General features: G+C 46.3%; 1 protein-coding gene across 7 annotated transcripts in view; it reads left to right on the top strand.

Annotated features, from left to right (window-relative positions):
- The first annotated feature begins 220 nt into the window (after positions 1–220).
- Positions 221–16,623, top strand: part of INPP4A (inositol polyphosphate-4-phosphatase type I A) — a 197,502-nt gene continuing 181,099 nt past the window's right edge. For 5 of the 7 annotated variants that reach the window (XM_090065059.1, XM_090065091.1, XM_090065119.1 and 2 more), the window contains exon 1: positions 221–305. The gene's annotated coding sequence lies outside the window, so the exon portion shown is untranslated. The remainder of the gene's footprint in view (positions 306–16,623) is intronic. The other 2 variants (XM_090065109.1, XM_090065082.1) reach the window with 2 other exon arrangements.

Here is a 16,623-nt window from a genome sequence, read left to right as displayed (position 1 = left end):
CTAGGGGTGTGTACTTGCCCGGCTGTATGTAAGTACGTGTGTCACGCGGGGGGCGCGCGTACAGAAGGGCGTACACGCTGCGGGGGGCCTCCGGACCTCGTCCTCCCTCCCCAGCATTGCGGCAGGAGGCGGGGCCGTTGCAAGGCGGCGGGTATTTAACGGTGGGGGCGGGGCCAGCGGGAGGGGGCGGGGCCGCGTGCGCCGAGTGATCTGGCGGCCTGCGCATGCGCATGGGCTGGCGGGAGCTGGAGCCCGGCGAAGCTGGCGGCGCAGCCGAGGAGGGCGGCGGCGGCGGCGGCCCCGAGGTAAGGGGCGGCGGGCGCGCCACTTCCGGGGGGTCGCGCCCGCTGGGGAAGAGCAGGGCCAGACGCGCGCGGGGGCTTGCGGGAGCTGGGCTGGCTGAGCCCGCCGAGGGGAAGGCTCAGAGGAGATTTGACAGCATCCTGAAGGCGGGTCCCGGAGCGGGGCCGGTCTCGGCGAGGGTAGGCGAGAGGACGAGGAGCACCGGGCTCAAGCCGCAGCTAGGGGAATTCAGGCTGGAGGTTAGGAAGCACTTTCTGAGGAGGAGGGCGGTGAAGCACTGGGACAGGCCCCCAGGAGAGGTGGGGGCCCTCTATTCCTGAAGGTTTGTAAGACCCGGCTGGACCGGGATGAGACGGTTGGGGGCGGTCCTGCTTTGCCTAGTACAGCGTTTCTCAACCTGTGCGTGGCAGCCTAAAGCAGGTCACAGGAATATATGAAAGGGTCGGAAGCAAATGTTAAAAATAGATTTTTCTTTAAAGGAGAGAAACATGGGGAAACCGCAGCTTTCCCCTTGGAGGCAGGCAGAGTCCAGCCTGCCAGCCCCTGCCCCCCACACACCCACCCACCCCCTACTCCACACATGGTGGGGTGGGGGGCACTGGGTTGGGACTGACCGTATTTTGTCCTGGTACAAAACAAGTTGAGAGCCACTGGACTGGATGCGCTCCTGACCTTCATCTTCTAGGGGTCTGTAGAGGAGGACATGTTTGCTTCTGCACTCATGAATGGGTGATACCACAGTAAAGCTACGTACCCCTACCTGGCTAAGAGGAATAGTGTACCAAACTGGCAAAGCACTCTCAAGGCATGCACACAAATAGCAGCAAAGTTGTGCTGCTATATTAATCCCCCTCCCTTCTTCCAAAGAGCACTACAGCACAGGTCTGCCAGTGTAAATGCATCAGTGTAAGTGCACCAAGTGGGGGGGGTTCCGGTGGCACAGCTAGGTCACAGGGTGCTGCTCAGGCTACAGCTCTTTGCACCTTTATCTGATACAGCTGCCAATAGAAGCCGGTCATGTTGACTTCGCTGATATTGGTGGTGGAAAGCAAGCTAAGAGGTGGTTTTCTAGCCTCAAGAAACTGAGTGCTGTTGTTCTGGATTCACGGGCTGAATACAGTCACATGGTGGGTCTTATTCTGCCCATAGGCCCCTTTCAGTTGCCAACCAGTTCCTGGTGGGTGGAGGAGTAGGCTAAGGAAAGAGAGTGAAACCCTTAACCTCTGCTTTGAAATGAAATTATGCTAAATTGGACCCCATGGTGAGGGGTGGGAGAGGATTTGGGTGTAAGAGCCTTCAGAGATGCTTCTTCCGGAATAACTATTTTAGCTATTCTCCCTGTGTTGGCAAACTAGAAAAAAGAAGATGACGTGTTTGCTTTTGCATGTGTTTTGACTTTGTAAATGGGTGCTGTGGTAGCACAGTATGGCTACACCCTACTCTGGCAGCATGTTACCAGGCTAGGAGGAATAGCATGCTAGACTAGCAAAGTGCTCCGAGTGCGTGAGCAAAAATAGCAGCAGAGTTGTTCTTTGTATCAAGACGTGTTGATATTGATTCCCCTCTCTTCTTCTAAAGAGAACCACAGCACAATTCTGCCAGTGCAAATGCATCAATACTAGGTGCTTGTGCAGGCACACCTGTCACAGGACACCACTTAAGCTACAGCTCTTCATACCTTTAACTGAAACAGCTGCCAGCAGAAACCTGTAATGTATATTCATGCATATCAGTGGTGAAGAGCAAGCTAATATGGTTGTTGTTTTCTAGCCTTAACTCATACAGAAATCTTACTATCTGTACGTGCACTCAAATGCTCTGTTGTGTCAGGTGAGGTGAGGTTGACAGTGTGTGGCTGTCCTGGAAACAAGGGTGTCTGTTTCCTCTCATAAAAACCATGTTTTGCCTGTGCTTCTCTCAAAGCCTTTTGTTCTTAAATTTTATTCTTTGAGCTGTTTTGCCTCTGAAGATTAAATTCAGCAAGCAACATGACCTCAGGAAGAATATAACCCTAAACCCTGATAACTGTCCTCCCACTGCTCACTGATCTCCAGTGCTGACTTTTGGTACTGGAGGAGGGACAGAGTGGTATGAAAGCGCAGTGGACCTTTGCATCCATTTGAATTTTAGCATTTTTATAAATAAACCTTAGTACTTTGCATGATGATTACACTAACAAGCAAGTGCATTATTATGATTATGGTAATGCTGTTTAAGGGATTGTTCTTGGTAAGGAGACCTGCCTCTTGCATCAGATTCTGTGGCAGGGGGTATCTGGGGACCTTTTTTCAAATTAAAAAGCAAAAGGATTAAAAAGAAGAAGGCAGAGCCCTTCAGTTTATATTGTCAAACAGATGGCATCTGGAGTTGATCTTAAAACTAAAACACTAGGCTTCTACTGTAGATTCCTTTATTGGAAGATGCCATTCCTCATCCTTTGATTTGATATTACTTAGAGGCATAACACAGGCTAAAGACAGAAAGCAAAATTCTTTGGTGTGACACCAGCGATTCATTAGGACACAGTACAAACCTCTGATCTACACTTCCATTTTACATACTGTTCATTGTCTGAACCCTGAGTCATCATTCTAACAAACCTGCCTCTCTCCCCTTCTCGTCTTGTCCTGTAGTCTGCCCTTGGTGAGCTGTACCTCCTTTTCCCTGGGTTTAGTGTGAAAATATCTCACCAACTAAATATGGTAGTCACGTGTCCTGCTCTTGCCAGGGCAGTCCCATTTTAAATACCTGTCCCAGCTGTCCTGTTGGTTTGGTCAAATAAATGCTTTTTCCCCATGTTTAGTGGGATACCTGTGTTGGGTCATTAAAATGGGACTGGTTTGATGTCCCACCATCTGCTCCTGTTCTCGGATGTGCTCAGCTGGTTGCGAGAGTTCAACTGCAGAACAGTTGAGTATGCTGGAGAGTGGGGAGGGGGCAAGCAGAGTGTTCTGTTTTGAGGAAATATGGTCATCCTGTAACTAAAAGCTCTGGAAACCATATGATGGCTTTCTAAAATGGCTTTGTTGGATCCACAGTGGTCAGGCCAATTTAAACAATCTTGGGCTGAATATCTGGATTTACTATTCACCCCAGACTAAAACGTAGTGTTTCCCATTTACCTTAGGCCCCATGCAGAATTACATTCTTGGGCTTGCTCTGTACTTTCTGCAGCCATAGCTGCTTTTCTGTCCCCTTTGTAATGTTCTTGTGCTTTTGCTGCCCCATCCAGTTAGAAATCGTTCTCTTTCTGGCCACCAAATCATGTGAGACAGAAATGAAAAGAGGTGAAGAACAAATCTGATTGAGAGGGTGCAGTGGGCCAAATGGGATAGGAAACGTAGAAGAGATGAGCATTGTAAGTAAAAGGAGCCTCCAAGAGGAAGTTCATCACTTGCAGAGGGGGTGTTACTGATGCAGCTGGTTTCTGTGGTTTTTCACTATACAAGGATTAAGGAACCTTGCAGGAGCTGCTGACCGACCTGCTCTTCCAACGCCTGCCTAGCTATCATTTATATGCTTCCCTCATCCTGTTTGAAAGTGAGAGTTAATTGCGTGGCACCAGCTAAAACAAGGCAGTGGAGCATGCTGTACTCCCATTTCCATTTGTTCCCAATACAGCAGACGCTAACCTCTGTTACAGAAAGGGAAGTAGCTAACTGTTGAGAGATATTACTTAGCTTTTTAAAAATGTCTGAAGGTAGAGAGTAAAAGAAAATGTAAGCGGTTTCTTCATGAAATCTTGTCAGGAAAAGGATTCTCTTCCCTTCTTACCCCCATGATTGTCAATACATTTTGGCCAGTTTGGATATTTTAGCACAAGTTTATTAAACATGTAATAAATTAGTAAGATGGGATACAGAGGTTTGAGTAATGCATTCTTATTTTGCTTAACAATAAATAAGCAAATATTTGAAATTCAGCCTTTAAAGAAGCTGGAGAGCTGAACCCTAGAAGGAAAAGCTCTTATTTAAACATGTAAATACTTTTTCTCCCCCATGTGTCAAAGTGTATTAGGGTAGTTGAGGTTTCTTTGGATGGCTGGGTGCTTACATCTGCCTCCCCAAGTATTATTTTCAGAGCATGAAGTCTCATTAAGATTATATGAAATGAAATTATGATATTAATGTAAAAAAGGACAGTGATATTTTGGTGGTATTGCTTACTGATCTATAGACATCACCCATTATTAAAAAACATGTAGCTCGGTGTTCCTGCAATTGTCACAATGACCTACTTGGATACATAGTCTCTTCTGTCAGCAATGACTTCCATTCAAGGGTTGATCCTGCCTCTAACTGCAGCTCAGTTTGGCTTGTTGTTGGTATAGACCAGATCCAGCAAAGTGGAAGGGAGAAGCTGTGCCATATAGACAGGAGTATGAAGTGGTAGAGAGGGAAGAAGCACAAGGGGTTCAGGAGTAAAAGGGCATATAGAAAAGAGAAGAGAAACTACAGAGGAGAAAAGCTCTCTCCAGTCTTTTGCTGGTCTGTCTTCCATAAGGGAGTTTTTGGAGGTGTTAATTTGTGGTAGAGTGGGAAGTGTCCAGAAAGGTTTTTGGTCCTGCTGTTGCGCTGTATCTGGCTGACCTCCGCAACAGCTGATTGCCAGCAATAACTTGGCTGGAAGAGATAAACACAGAGGAGGATCACTTCAGAGTTGGTCTTCCTAGGCTCACACATTGTAGCCTAAAAGTATGAACTATTTTGCTATGAGTTGTTGACCTCCCAAAAATACTCTGAAAACTAAGGATGGTTTGGTTCCACCAAAATCAAGTACTCGAGAGAATAAACGTAAATGTATTTTAATAGCAGTATGAATGATACCACAATATAAATAAAATGGATTGAAACAATTAATCAGATGTTCATAATTGATGGAATTTTTAGTATTTGAAATAGAGATGAATCCTAATCTAAAATCTCAGAAGCCTCAAGTAGGTGGCCAGGGTCTTGGTTCATCTGCAAATGGGCCTATTCAGCATCAGCTGTAGTTCAAGGCTAAAGAGCAAAGATTTGGAGGTGACCCTGGATTTTTATATTTGACTAGCCAATTGCCCAGCGTGCCCTCCTGCCCACTGCCATTTGAGGGCCAGAACCACCCCTCTCCCTGCCACCGTTGCAAGGCCAGCGTCTGCCCAGTCCTCTCAGCCCACGTCTGCCTGCCTCCCTTCCCCATGGCTGACGGGGAAGTAGAGGCATGAATAGAGCTCCACCACCCAGTGGTGGCCCTGGAGCGGGGTGGGGGAGGGCCTGCTGGCCTCTCCCCCTTGCTCCTTCCTCTCTGTCCCCACCGTCATGGCAGTGTCAGGGCCTGCTCTTTCCCCACCCTGCGGCAGGCCCAGGCCCATCCCCCCTCCCTCGCACTGATGCTGCAGGTCCAACACTGTTCCCCACCCCTTTGCGCTGCCCTTGCCTCCCCCCCCATCCTCTCTGTCCTTGCTTCCATAGTGGTGGTCTGCCATGGCGCCACCACCACCTGCAGGCTAAACGCTCTTGGAGCACTCTGATTGGCTGCCAAAACAGCCAAGCAGAGTGTGAATAAAACATGACAGACAGGCAGACAGACTATGACTTTTATAATATTAGAATTTGGGTCAACTTTAAAAGGGTCTTAATTAATTCTAGGAATTAATTCATAGACATGTGCGTAGTAGGTTATTTCATGAATAATACTAAATATACCTGTATTTATCCTTTATTTAAGCTGTGCCTTGCCCTAACCCAGGTTTAACTGGTATGTATACCCCTAAACAAACTCTAAGTGATTTTTAGCCAACTTCAGATTTGTGTTTCCTTGTACCTTATGAACTCTTCTTACCTATCATATTCTCTTGTTTGCTCATTTCTTTCTCGTCTTCTCCTCTTATCCAAACTTTGGAGATGCAAGCACATGTTCTATCACTGTTAAGTAGCTTAGGGCCTCCTACAGTCTACAGCAGAGGTCAGCAATCTAGAGCCTGCAGAACGATTACATTCAGCTTTTGGAGCTAGGGGGCATCCTGTGGAAATCAGCCTCTTCTCTTTTTGATAATTCATGGGAATATAGTTAACTTTTAATTATGTACAAGTTATGTTAAAAAATAAATGGAAAATAGCATTTGTAAATTCTGCTTATGGTTGCTTGTATCTAGAAAACAGTTTTTGTGCTTATAGGAAGAAAGCAACGCAGTGGTTTGCTTAATTTGTATGTTAAAGGCTGCTGGAGATGTTCTATCCAAAAGCTTTCTAATCATGTATGCAAGACCATGTAACATAGCTTCAGTGAATTTCAGTGCAAATTACTCTGTATTCACACTCCTGTATTCACACTATCATCCAAATGCCATGTTTTTGCCATAGGTTGACACTTGATGAGTACTAGTGGGTTTTTAGATCTGTCAGCAGTTCTCAACATATTGTCATTGTTTAAATAAACACTGAGACATATTAAGAGAGTAATAGCTTGTGTGTAAACTTGTGGAAATTTTTAAAAAATATTGTGGAAATGTTTTCGTGTTCCAGCTCACATTAGCCAGATCAGTTCCAAATCCTTTTGATTGAGCCAAAGCTCAATCGTTCAAACACCATATGTGTCACTGCAGTGGGCAAGTATCCTCCACCGCAGGCTTTTCAGCCTGGGACTTAGGATGCCTGCCAATGGATCTGGAAGCATCTGATGTGCAGGCCCAAGCTCAGAGCTTGGGGTTCAGATGTCCCCAAGTCTTGCTTGACATCAGCCAACGACCACAGGAGCAAGCTAGGGAGGAGTCCTCCACTTCCATAAAGTAAGACGTGTAGCTGAGGTCTTCCTACCGGAAAGCTAATTACAAGGCTCTTGTAGGGAGTTCTGTCCACATTTGAACAGGAGTGCATCCTCCACTACACATGCTGTCATTTAAATCGCATTTCAGGTTGGGTATCAGACCAGTGCAGCGACTACACTCGATCTTGTATGTGATATATTCTAAAGCTGGACTCAGATTAAAAAGTGACCCAGAGTTACAGTTGCAAAGTTTCCCAGATGTTTTCAAAGTATGGAATTGACATATTTTCCCAGTCACAACTGCACAGATCACGCTAACTTCTATTCAGTCATCTATAGGCAGTTACACCAGCAATTTATACGAGAAAGTTAAGGAATAGTAGACGGTATCATGTGTTTGAATGTGTATTTAAAGTTGATTTTAAAACCTGGAAACCATGAACAGGAACCAGTGCCATGTCTGGAGAGAGCTGATTGGTCCCAACACTTTGGAAAACTTGTTTTGCTCTCTAATTGCATACTTCTGGATAACAGATGAATAAAACTGTGCATGGGACTGAATGGTGACAGCAGGGATAGAACTTAGTTTCTGCTGTAAAGCATAGGTCCCTCCTATTTGAGAATCTCCATTAGATACTTCTGTTATGTGGGAATGTCACAGTGTTCAGCAGTTCTGAATCTATCCAGTGAAGCCAGTGCTACAACCATAAGCAACCAATATTGGTATAAAAATAAATAAATAAAAAATAACATGCAATTTGTTCATTCTTAAATGATGATTTGTAACTCCAATAGGCACAAAACAGCTACCTAAAAACCATCTGTGGAACTTTAGTCCAGGCCCTTTCTTGTAGGTATTATGATACAGTCTTTCATTGCTCCTTATCCACAGGCCACTTGCCAGACTTTTCACAGGTAGTCACTGTTCGTATGTTGTTCAGTTCCTGGTTGCCCAGCATGAGATGCTGGGGTCTGATTTGCAGAACTTGCTGAGCATTCTTAGCTGTACTGAAATCAGCAAGCCTATTTTGAATGGTTAACATGGGGTCATTGATGCTTACAAACTGTGGAGGAGCTATGTGACTAAGGAATCTTAGTTTCCCTGTGAAAAGTTGATGTCTCAGGGGTGCAGACTTTCCTGTTTCCCTCAAGGCTTACACATTTTTGTCCAAACCTCTCTCTCTTCTCCATTCGTAGCTCTGTTCTCTTTTCCATTCTCCTTGTGTAATCAGTCATCAGCAGGGATCCTGGTTTTCTTTGGTAAAAAAATCTAATATTCTCTGATATTTAAAAAAATAAATCCAACATTCTCTGATTTAAAGACCCCAAAATCCACGTTTTTTGGCAATTAAAATGAAATGCCACCATATACGTATCAGTTGAAGGCAGTGATTTATAGATATACTTCTAAATTTCTTTGAAACTGTAAACCTATGAGTGTCCTGATCATTATAATAAAATAAATTCTAAAGACCTATATATTTTGGCATGTTTTTTGTGTTATGGAAAATCAGAGATCCCTCTGCCCCTTTCACTCACCAGGATACGGGTTCAGCTGTAGCAGCCCCCCAACTGGTTTATGGTACTGAGCAGCCCTGACACGCCACTGCCCTGCCCCTGCCTTTGCCCTTCACTCCCCAGCCCTGCCATTGCCCCTGTGTGTCCCACGTTCTGCTGTCCCTGGGAAAAAGAAGCCTGGCAGTAGGTGAGAGGGAGAAGCAGAGGCGGAGCAGGAAGAGGAGGGGAGGAGAGAGAGGGAACAGGATGGGGATGTAGCAGGGGTCATCCACAGGTTCAGGTTGGGTCTGCCCCAGCCGCCTTTTAGCCTATGCTGGGTTTCCGCCCCACTACCCCTATCCTGCTGCTCCTTGGCACTTACCTCCCAGATGGTTCCAGATAGCAGTGGTAGGCATGTCAAAGTGCTCAGGGCCAGTAGCGCAAGGGCCGGGCTGGGCTAGCGCTGTGTGTCCTGGCAAAATGGCTCAGGGATCTGCAATGTGGGCAGCCCTGGGCAGCATGCAGGTGTTCCCCAAAGCCATGATGAACCCACAGCTGAAAGGAGAAGCCCCACTCCACCGGGACTTGCTCTGCTGTGCCTGCTGCTGCCATCTGGAACCATTTGGGCAGTGAGTAGCCAGGAGCAGCAGGGTGGGACTGCAGTGGGAAGAGGCCTTGCATGGGCACAGTGGGCAGACAGCAGTGGTCTGAGCATGATGGTGGCAGGGATTTGCATGGGGTTAGCAGGTGGGCAGCAGCAGTCCATGCTTGGTAGGGGTTAAAAGGCAGCTGGGGCAGACCCCACCTGGTCCTATGTGTGGCCCCTGCTGTGTCCCCCTCCTATTTTTCATCCTCCTCTTCCTCCCCATCTCCATCCCACTTACCCTGCCTGTCACCAGGCTTCCCTTTCCCCCTTCCTTCCCTGCAGGGTCTATCAGTGGGTCCCAAAACCCATGAAATGAGGCCCACGAGCTGCACAGCAACTAGGAAATCACTGCCCCCCTTGTTCCGGACCTGTAGTCCCATGCTCCTCTGCCGCCCCAGCTCTGTTGGGGGCTCCCAGCTGTCCCCAGCCCCCCAGGTCCTACTTATCCCAAAGGCTGAAGGAGGCAAAATGAGTCTGAGCCAGCCCTGGCTGGTCTCAGATTTTCAGGCTCTACCTCCACCCCCTCCAGACAAGTTTTGCGCCCTTTTTGCAAGCAGCTCATTGCAGGCTGGAGCTCTGCCACCCTGCAGAGCGCTGTTTGCAAAATGGGAAAGCCACGTTTTTCTCCTTTAAAGGGGAAAATCAGTGTTTTTCTGCAGGAAATGCAAAACCCAAATCTCTGATCATCAAGTTTCTCATCTCAGTCCAAGTCTTCTAGCCTGGCCTAGTGTCTAAATTCCAGTCTACCATTGATCGCCATCCTCTTCTCACTTTGTTCCAGTCTTCTCTCTCAGTTAGTTCAGTTCTCCTTTCCCCTTGTCCTGTCTGTCTCTCGTCTCCCCTTTCTCTTCTCTGGGCTCCTCTATCCAATTGCAGCATCTCCCTTTTTGACCTCTCCCTGGATCCATGTCCCATCTCTGCCTACCTAATGCTGATCTCTACCCACCTCCCACATTCCAAGCTCCTTGTCAGATCTCAGCATTTCTGCAGCCATCTGACTGAGTCCTAGACATCTTGTTCCAATCTGTGACTACTTTCTTTCCCCCTGCCTCATCCTGTTATAATATCTGTCCTGTTTGCTGTGTCTCCTAAGTCTTTACAACAGCTCAACTTTTTCATCTGAAATGTTCAGGTGCTGAAAAAGCACCCCGAGTTAGAATGCTGAGTGGAAAATTTCAGACTAATCTGTCAAAGTAACAGTTGCAAGTGATTAAAAACAGCATTTTATAAGGGCAAGTGTTGGGCCTATAACCTATAGAGAGTACTACCAACCCTGCCTATAATACTTACTTTTTCTTGAGGTGGATTGCAACACACTTAACTATTTTTTTTGCTTTATCAATTAGCAACTGCCACATAACACAAAGCAGCAGTCCACAACAATTGAGAATGGAAAGTGAATAGCTGCTCCAGAAGGAAATATAGGGGATATTTTTTTTTAGGTGATATTTTTTTTTTATACCATATCCTATAGAATTGGATATGGTGTAAATTAGTCAAGACACTAGGACACCTCCCCATTTGGCATGTCATGGGAACATTAAAACTGTAACATGCCAGTATATGTCCACTTGATCAGGTATTAGAACATTTTCTTCAGGCACTCTAAGCAGTTAAATGTCTCTGAACAGCATGAAGAAGCATTTACTGAGTGAGCAAACTCCTGAAATATACAAGTTAATGAATTTTAGGGATAAAATGTCCATTGATTCTGTTGTCTCATTTATTCAAATGCAGTATTCCAGGTCTGATTGAGGTTTCATTGCATTCGGGTACTGTAGCAGATTCTACATAAGCAGATTCAGGATTTTTAAAAGGGGTTGCAGGAGGAGCAGCCAGTGTTAAAGGAGTGGCTGCACCCTCTGCTCCCAGCTTCCTCTCCCACTGGGATGGGGGGACCATGCTCTGTAAGTAGCAGCAGCAGCAACTGGGGACTTTTTTTCTCAGTTCCTGAAGCAAGTATGACTCTCCCGTTACCGGCTCTCAGCACCCCTTCTCTTCATCTCCCTGTTCAGTGGGACCTACCCTTCCTTCCCATTCCCTGACTCACCCTCTATTTACATATCTGGGACAGGATGCCTGCTTACTGTCCTGATCCAGCCAGGGCTGTGGGTAGGTGGCTTTGGCTTGGGACAGTGGCAGTAGCAAATGGGTCTCTACTTCCTTGCTCCTGCTCCTTGGCTGTTGGGGAACACTTTGTGCAGGGGGGCAGGGAATGGACAGAGACTGGGCAGAGATGAAGAACCTCCCCACTGCTGCTGCTGTTGTCCCCAGCTGAACCCAGCTACATGTGCAGCTCAAGTGGAGTGTGCAGGAGTGACTTTTGAGTCTTCTGCCCATTCCCGCCCTGCCTCTGGGTCATGGGTTATCTGGGAATAGCTACATAAGGGAGGAATGGGAGGGGAGGTGCTGCGGGACACAGAGAGGAAGGGGCTCTGGGGGACCAGGGGATTCTTACCTGCTTTGGAAATTTAAAAGAAGTCCTTGGCTGCCACTTCTGCGCTGTGGTCCAATGTGCGCATGTGATTGTGCCCCTCCACTCCCACTAGATCTGCCCTGGAAGGGACCTGTTGACTTCAGTGAGATTTGAGGGCATTCAGGACCTTGAAGGATTGGGCCCAAAATTAGCATTTGCATTGACATTCGTTTGGTAAAATGACTAGCCTTAATACTGTGATTTTTGTAGAACATGAATAAAACCATTATAAATAATCACAAGCTCAGCTAGGGTGTTTAAATTAACTCTAGGTATGTGCACAGAATTGCACTGCTTTTTGATGGCCACTACAACATCACATATCTCCAAACAGGATAAATTTAAGCTTAAATTTAAAGCAGAGAATTGGATCCTGTAGAGTGAAGGCCTTTGCTCCATCCCAGAACAGAGACTTGGCCAGTAGCAGCTAGGGTGGGGAAGAGTATGAGGAGCAATCCGGTGGAATCAGAGCCACAGAAAAAGCTGCTGTGGAGACATGAAATGAGGCAGGGGCAATTGGAGACGATTAGCAGGGGCACACATGGAATATGGCAAGATAAGAACACAAGGGTGTTTACTCCCTAAATTTGCAGAGTAGTGTGGATGACCTCCCTTTGTAGAAGCACAGCTTTTCATTATCTTAGGAAAAGACTAAGGCTTAGTAACTTTAGCCAAGAGCATTATAAGTTTCAGGGGACAAATTGTATATAGGAGTACAAAAATCCTCAGTTCTCCCACTTGCTTCTTTTGCTCCTCTCCTCTATTCCCCCTCTCTCTGTTCCAAGGCAGTTTGCAGGTTCCTTAGTGGGAAGCATTGCTAATACACTCTGCTGTAGGGCATTGTCTGTCTCACTTGAAAGTTTCTCCCTGAAATCTGTTAGCCAGTGGTTGTGTTGGACGGTTTGCATCTATCCCAGCATTTTTTATAAAGGTTCTCGCTCTGATTCTGAATGTTCTTTGTATTAATTTGACTGTTCAAGAGTAAGTGGAAGCAGAGTTGATTTAAATCAAATCAGTTTAAATCACAATTTAAATCACTGGTCAGGAAGCTTTGGTTTAATCATTGTTTGCTACAAAAAGTGTATTCTTGTTGTTTGGTAGCCTTTATTCATTTAATTTCTTGAAATTGTGCATTTTTTTGAGACAGGTAAGGCTTGACTGTGTGTACACAAACTTGCAGAGAGACAATAGGGTTGATTGGGTGAGTAATCAGGTCCATCTCTTACCTCCATATACTGCTGTTAAAAAGGATGTTATCTCTGATGACAACACACTCTCTCCCTATGCCTGAAGAAGGGTGTTTGTGCCCAAAAGCTTGCAAGGAACAATTTTTACACCTATTTAGTTGTCTAATAAAAGATATCACATCTATTTAAAGAACCTTGTCTGCCTATGATCTCTGGAGACACAGCTCCAGTTTGAGAACTGGAACTAAGCATCACAGAGCTTAATGAGATCTTAATGGGCTCAGGGCACCAGGGCTCCCAAGAGGAAGGCAGCAGACATGGTGCTAGAGGGGGTTTGGGGGGCTCTAGCTACCCCAAAATTCCCCCATAGCCACCCCTCCCAGCACTGCAGTCACATGATTTGCGTAGCTGAGTCCAGCCCATCCCCACATACTCCAAGAAGAGGCTGGTACAGCCCCTGGCCCTGAGCCCATAGCAGGCAGCCTGTGCACAAATCTGGGGGGGCATATACCTTCCCCACTCACTGCTCTGGCTGGGCAGTACCTGCCCCTGTCCCACTCCCTCCCTCACTGTAGGGGCCTTGATCTGCCCCCCCTCCCCAACTTACTGGCAGGAAGCTGCTTTCCAAGCTGCCAGGATGCGTTCCTGTAAATCGGCTGTTGGATCAGTAATGGTTCATATGGCTGGTTATCATGGGCGATTGCTACCACCTTAGTCAGGGGAGGCACATGCCGCTCCCCCCCCCGCGACCAGCCGGCTGGGGGCAAGCGCTGGCCGATCACTGCAGCTGCTCCCAGAAGCAGCCAGAGCCACTCCTGGAAGTGGCTGTAGCTATTGCAGTAATCGGCCAACACTTGCGGGGGGAGAACCGGTGCTCCCACCTGCCTCCCCTGCCCATTGCCTAAGAGTGAGCACGCCCAGTCAGGGGGTGCACCAGCGCTCTCAGGGTGCACGTGCATCCTCTACGAGTTGTCACTGGCCATCAGTATTGGCCAAGAAAATCTTTATCGGTGTACCCATACCTCATGCGGTAGTCATGCCTATTTTGCAAGAGAGGAAGGACTGCTACTTTTCTGTAACAGACAGCTTCCTTGTGCTTAAAGCAAATACTTTGTATAACAGACTTGCAGGAGGTACATGGAAATGATGCTTGGGATTCAAATCCAGCAACCAGATAATGCGTCTATCTAAGTGCATTATAGTTCTCAGTCTCCATGCATTAGAAACCACGGATTTGATCTGTCTCTGTTTGATATTCTGCATTGCTATGAAGAAGGCAAAACGCAGGTTAATGTATGATCAAATTAGCCAGCTCTAGAGGCATTTACGTTTCATGAGAATAGCTTAAAAATAATAAACACTGCCTTTTGAGGCCTCCACAAACAGTCTTGCTATGATAAACTAATCCTAGTAGTCCCAGAGACTGGGAGAACACAAAAGTAAAAGAAAAAAAAGAAGTCTGCCTTTGCTCTTCTCCTCTCCTGGCTTCTGCACTCACCAATGGAGAAGGGAGTGCTGTGGAAATGGCCTTCTCTACCCTGTAAGAGTCTGGAGTACTTCCCTCCCCTGTATTAATCCTCCTGTCTTTAACAGAATTTGTAGATGATTCTGGAGGGTGAGCACCTTTAACATGTCTAGTAAGTGCCAAGAGATTTGGGGACAGGATGGAGCAAGATAAATATAAATCCTTGAAGGGAAAAGAAGCAAGGTCATCTCTCTAATTTTCCGAGAGATGTAATTATGTCAACAGACTCCAAAGGGTTTAGAATTGGAACAGATGAAGCTTATGTTATACAAGCAGGCCAGTCTATTTCTGAACAGAAAGGGTACCCCACATTGGTTGAGAAGGGAGGCCTCTGCAGGACAGTATAATTCAGTGGTTTGGGAAAACAAAAGCTATACAAATGAGGTCAATGCAGAGGAAAGTGAGATTAAGAAGAGTTTGAAACAAAAATGATGAGGTCACTTATTTTTCTTGGTGATGAAGTAAGTGGGGAGGTAATATTGAAAGCTCCTCTACAATTATTGGACTGAGGTCATAAAGGAAGTTGCCAAGGTATTTGTGTACTACCGTGAGAAGCAAGACAGCAAAAATAAGGGAAGTGCAATTATGAGCTGAGAGGGAATTTCAACATCATTGGATTAACAGAAAGGGATGTTTGGGAAGTGAAAGCTACTGGGGGGTGGCTCTAAATATTGATGGATCTAGATAGAAATATGTGTGCGGGGGAGAGGCAGGAGGGAAACTGTTAGCACGTTTCATCTGGCATGCTTCACAGGTATTTGCAGTGGGGCAATGGTTGTGAACCTCTGTAGGTTCCCAACACAAAAGGCTTTCTCCTAGCAGAAATGCAGTGTCTATTTCAGAATGAAAATGGGAGGGGCAGGGGATTGCCATCTGTAAACTACAGTTTAGAAGTAACCAAGGTAGTAATAGCAGTGTGCTGTGCAATCATTAGCTTATATTAAGGCAGGACAGGGGTCAGCAACATTTTTTGCCAAGTGCCAAAAAACACTGCAGCCTCCATTTAGAAGATGTTAGTGTGTCAAGGGCAGATGGTGGGGAAGCCAAGGGGCCTGATCTTTCTGGCAGTGAAGCCCAGGCCCTTTCCCTGCTGTGCTCCCCTACACACACAAGAAGCCACCACATGCAACGAGTTGGGTTGGGGCTCTGGACTTCGGTGCAGCTGCTTGTAGCCTCAAGGCTGCCTGCTGTGAGCAGCCCAGGCTCAGGGCAGGCTTCTGCCATGGGGCCCGAGTGGCTTGCAGCAGAGCTTGCCATCTTCTGTGAGCAGCCCTGGCTCTGTGACTGGTGGCGGGGCCTGTCCAGAACCTGGGCTGTTTGCAGCAGGCAGCTGCAAGCAGCTGCACTGGGATCTGAAGCCCTGGGCCGGCTTGTTGAAGCCCGGGCTCCATGGCTGTTGGCAGGGGCTTCCCCAGGACCGGGGCCAGCTGTGGTGTGCTGAGCAAAATGGCTTCACGTGCCGTGCTCTGGCACATATGCCAGGGTTAGAATCATAGACTCCTGGAACCGGAAGGGACCTGTAAGATCGTCAAGTCCAGTCTGCTGCCATGGGCAGGAAGTTATTGGGCTCAGATGAGCTAAACAAGCTCAGCCACATCTTGAACAGCTCCAAGGAGTTGCTGAACCCAAGGAGAGGAGATCCTGGTGGAAGTATATGTGGAATACCGTCAATCATAATGACTCAGAATTATGGAGCAACTGGATTATGGAATTATGGATCAACTAGAATTTGATCTAGTTTCAAAAGCAATAACTAAAAGGAGTCAGAAAAAAGAGCCGACTAAAGTGTTTTTTGAGACACGTAAAATACAATCAATATTTTATAGAGTTGATGTTTTTATAAACAATGTTTAGTACTAAAACTGTAATAACATAATTGCCCGAACTTTAAATCTGTTGTTTACAATGGTAATTGGTAATTGGGTGAGGAATACATACTCTTTCTCACATATTGCTTTTTTTTTTTTTTTAATGGCTGCTTACTGTGGACAAAGAAAAATATGCAAAACTGAGTGAGTTCTTCACCTGAAAAAAATAGTAAAAAACCCAGTCAAGTTTGTTCAAGCAAACATTCTGCCAGTAAAACTCTTTAAAAGCCAGGAAGCCCCTAATTAAGTGATCCATTGTAACCCACATCCGTGATTTCTATCCTGCCCATAACTATCACACACGCCTCTTTCCTTCATTTCCACACAAGTTAGCAACTCTGAACTCTGACCAGATAGTATGGTTAGACAAAGATATT

The sequence above is a fragment of the Crocodylus siamensis genome, chromosome 1 (assembly GCF_052110815.1).
Source record: "Crocodylus siamensis isolate JL-2025a chromosome 1, ASM5211081v1, whole genome shotgun sequence".
Taxonomy (NCBI): domain Eukaryota; kingdom Metazoa; phylum Chordata; order Crocodylia; family Crocodylidae; genus Crocodylus; species Crocodylus siamensis.
This window is presented reverse-complemented; position numbering and strand designations above follow the sequence as displayed.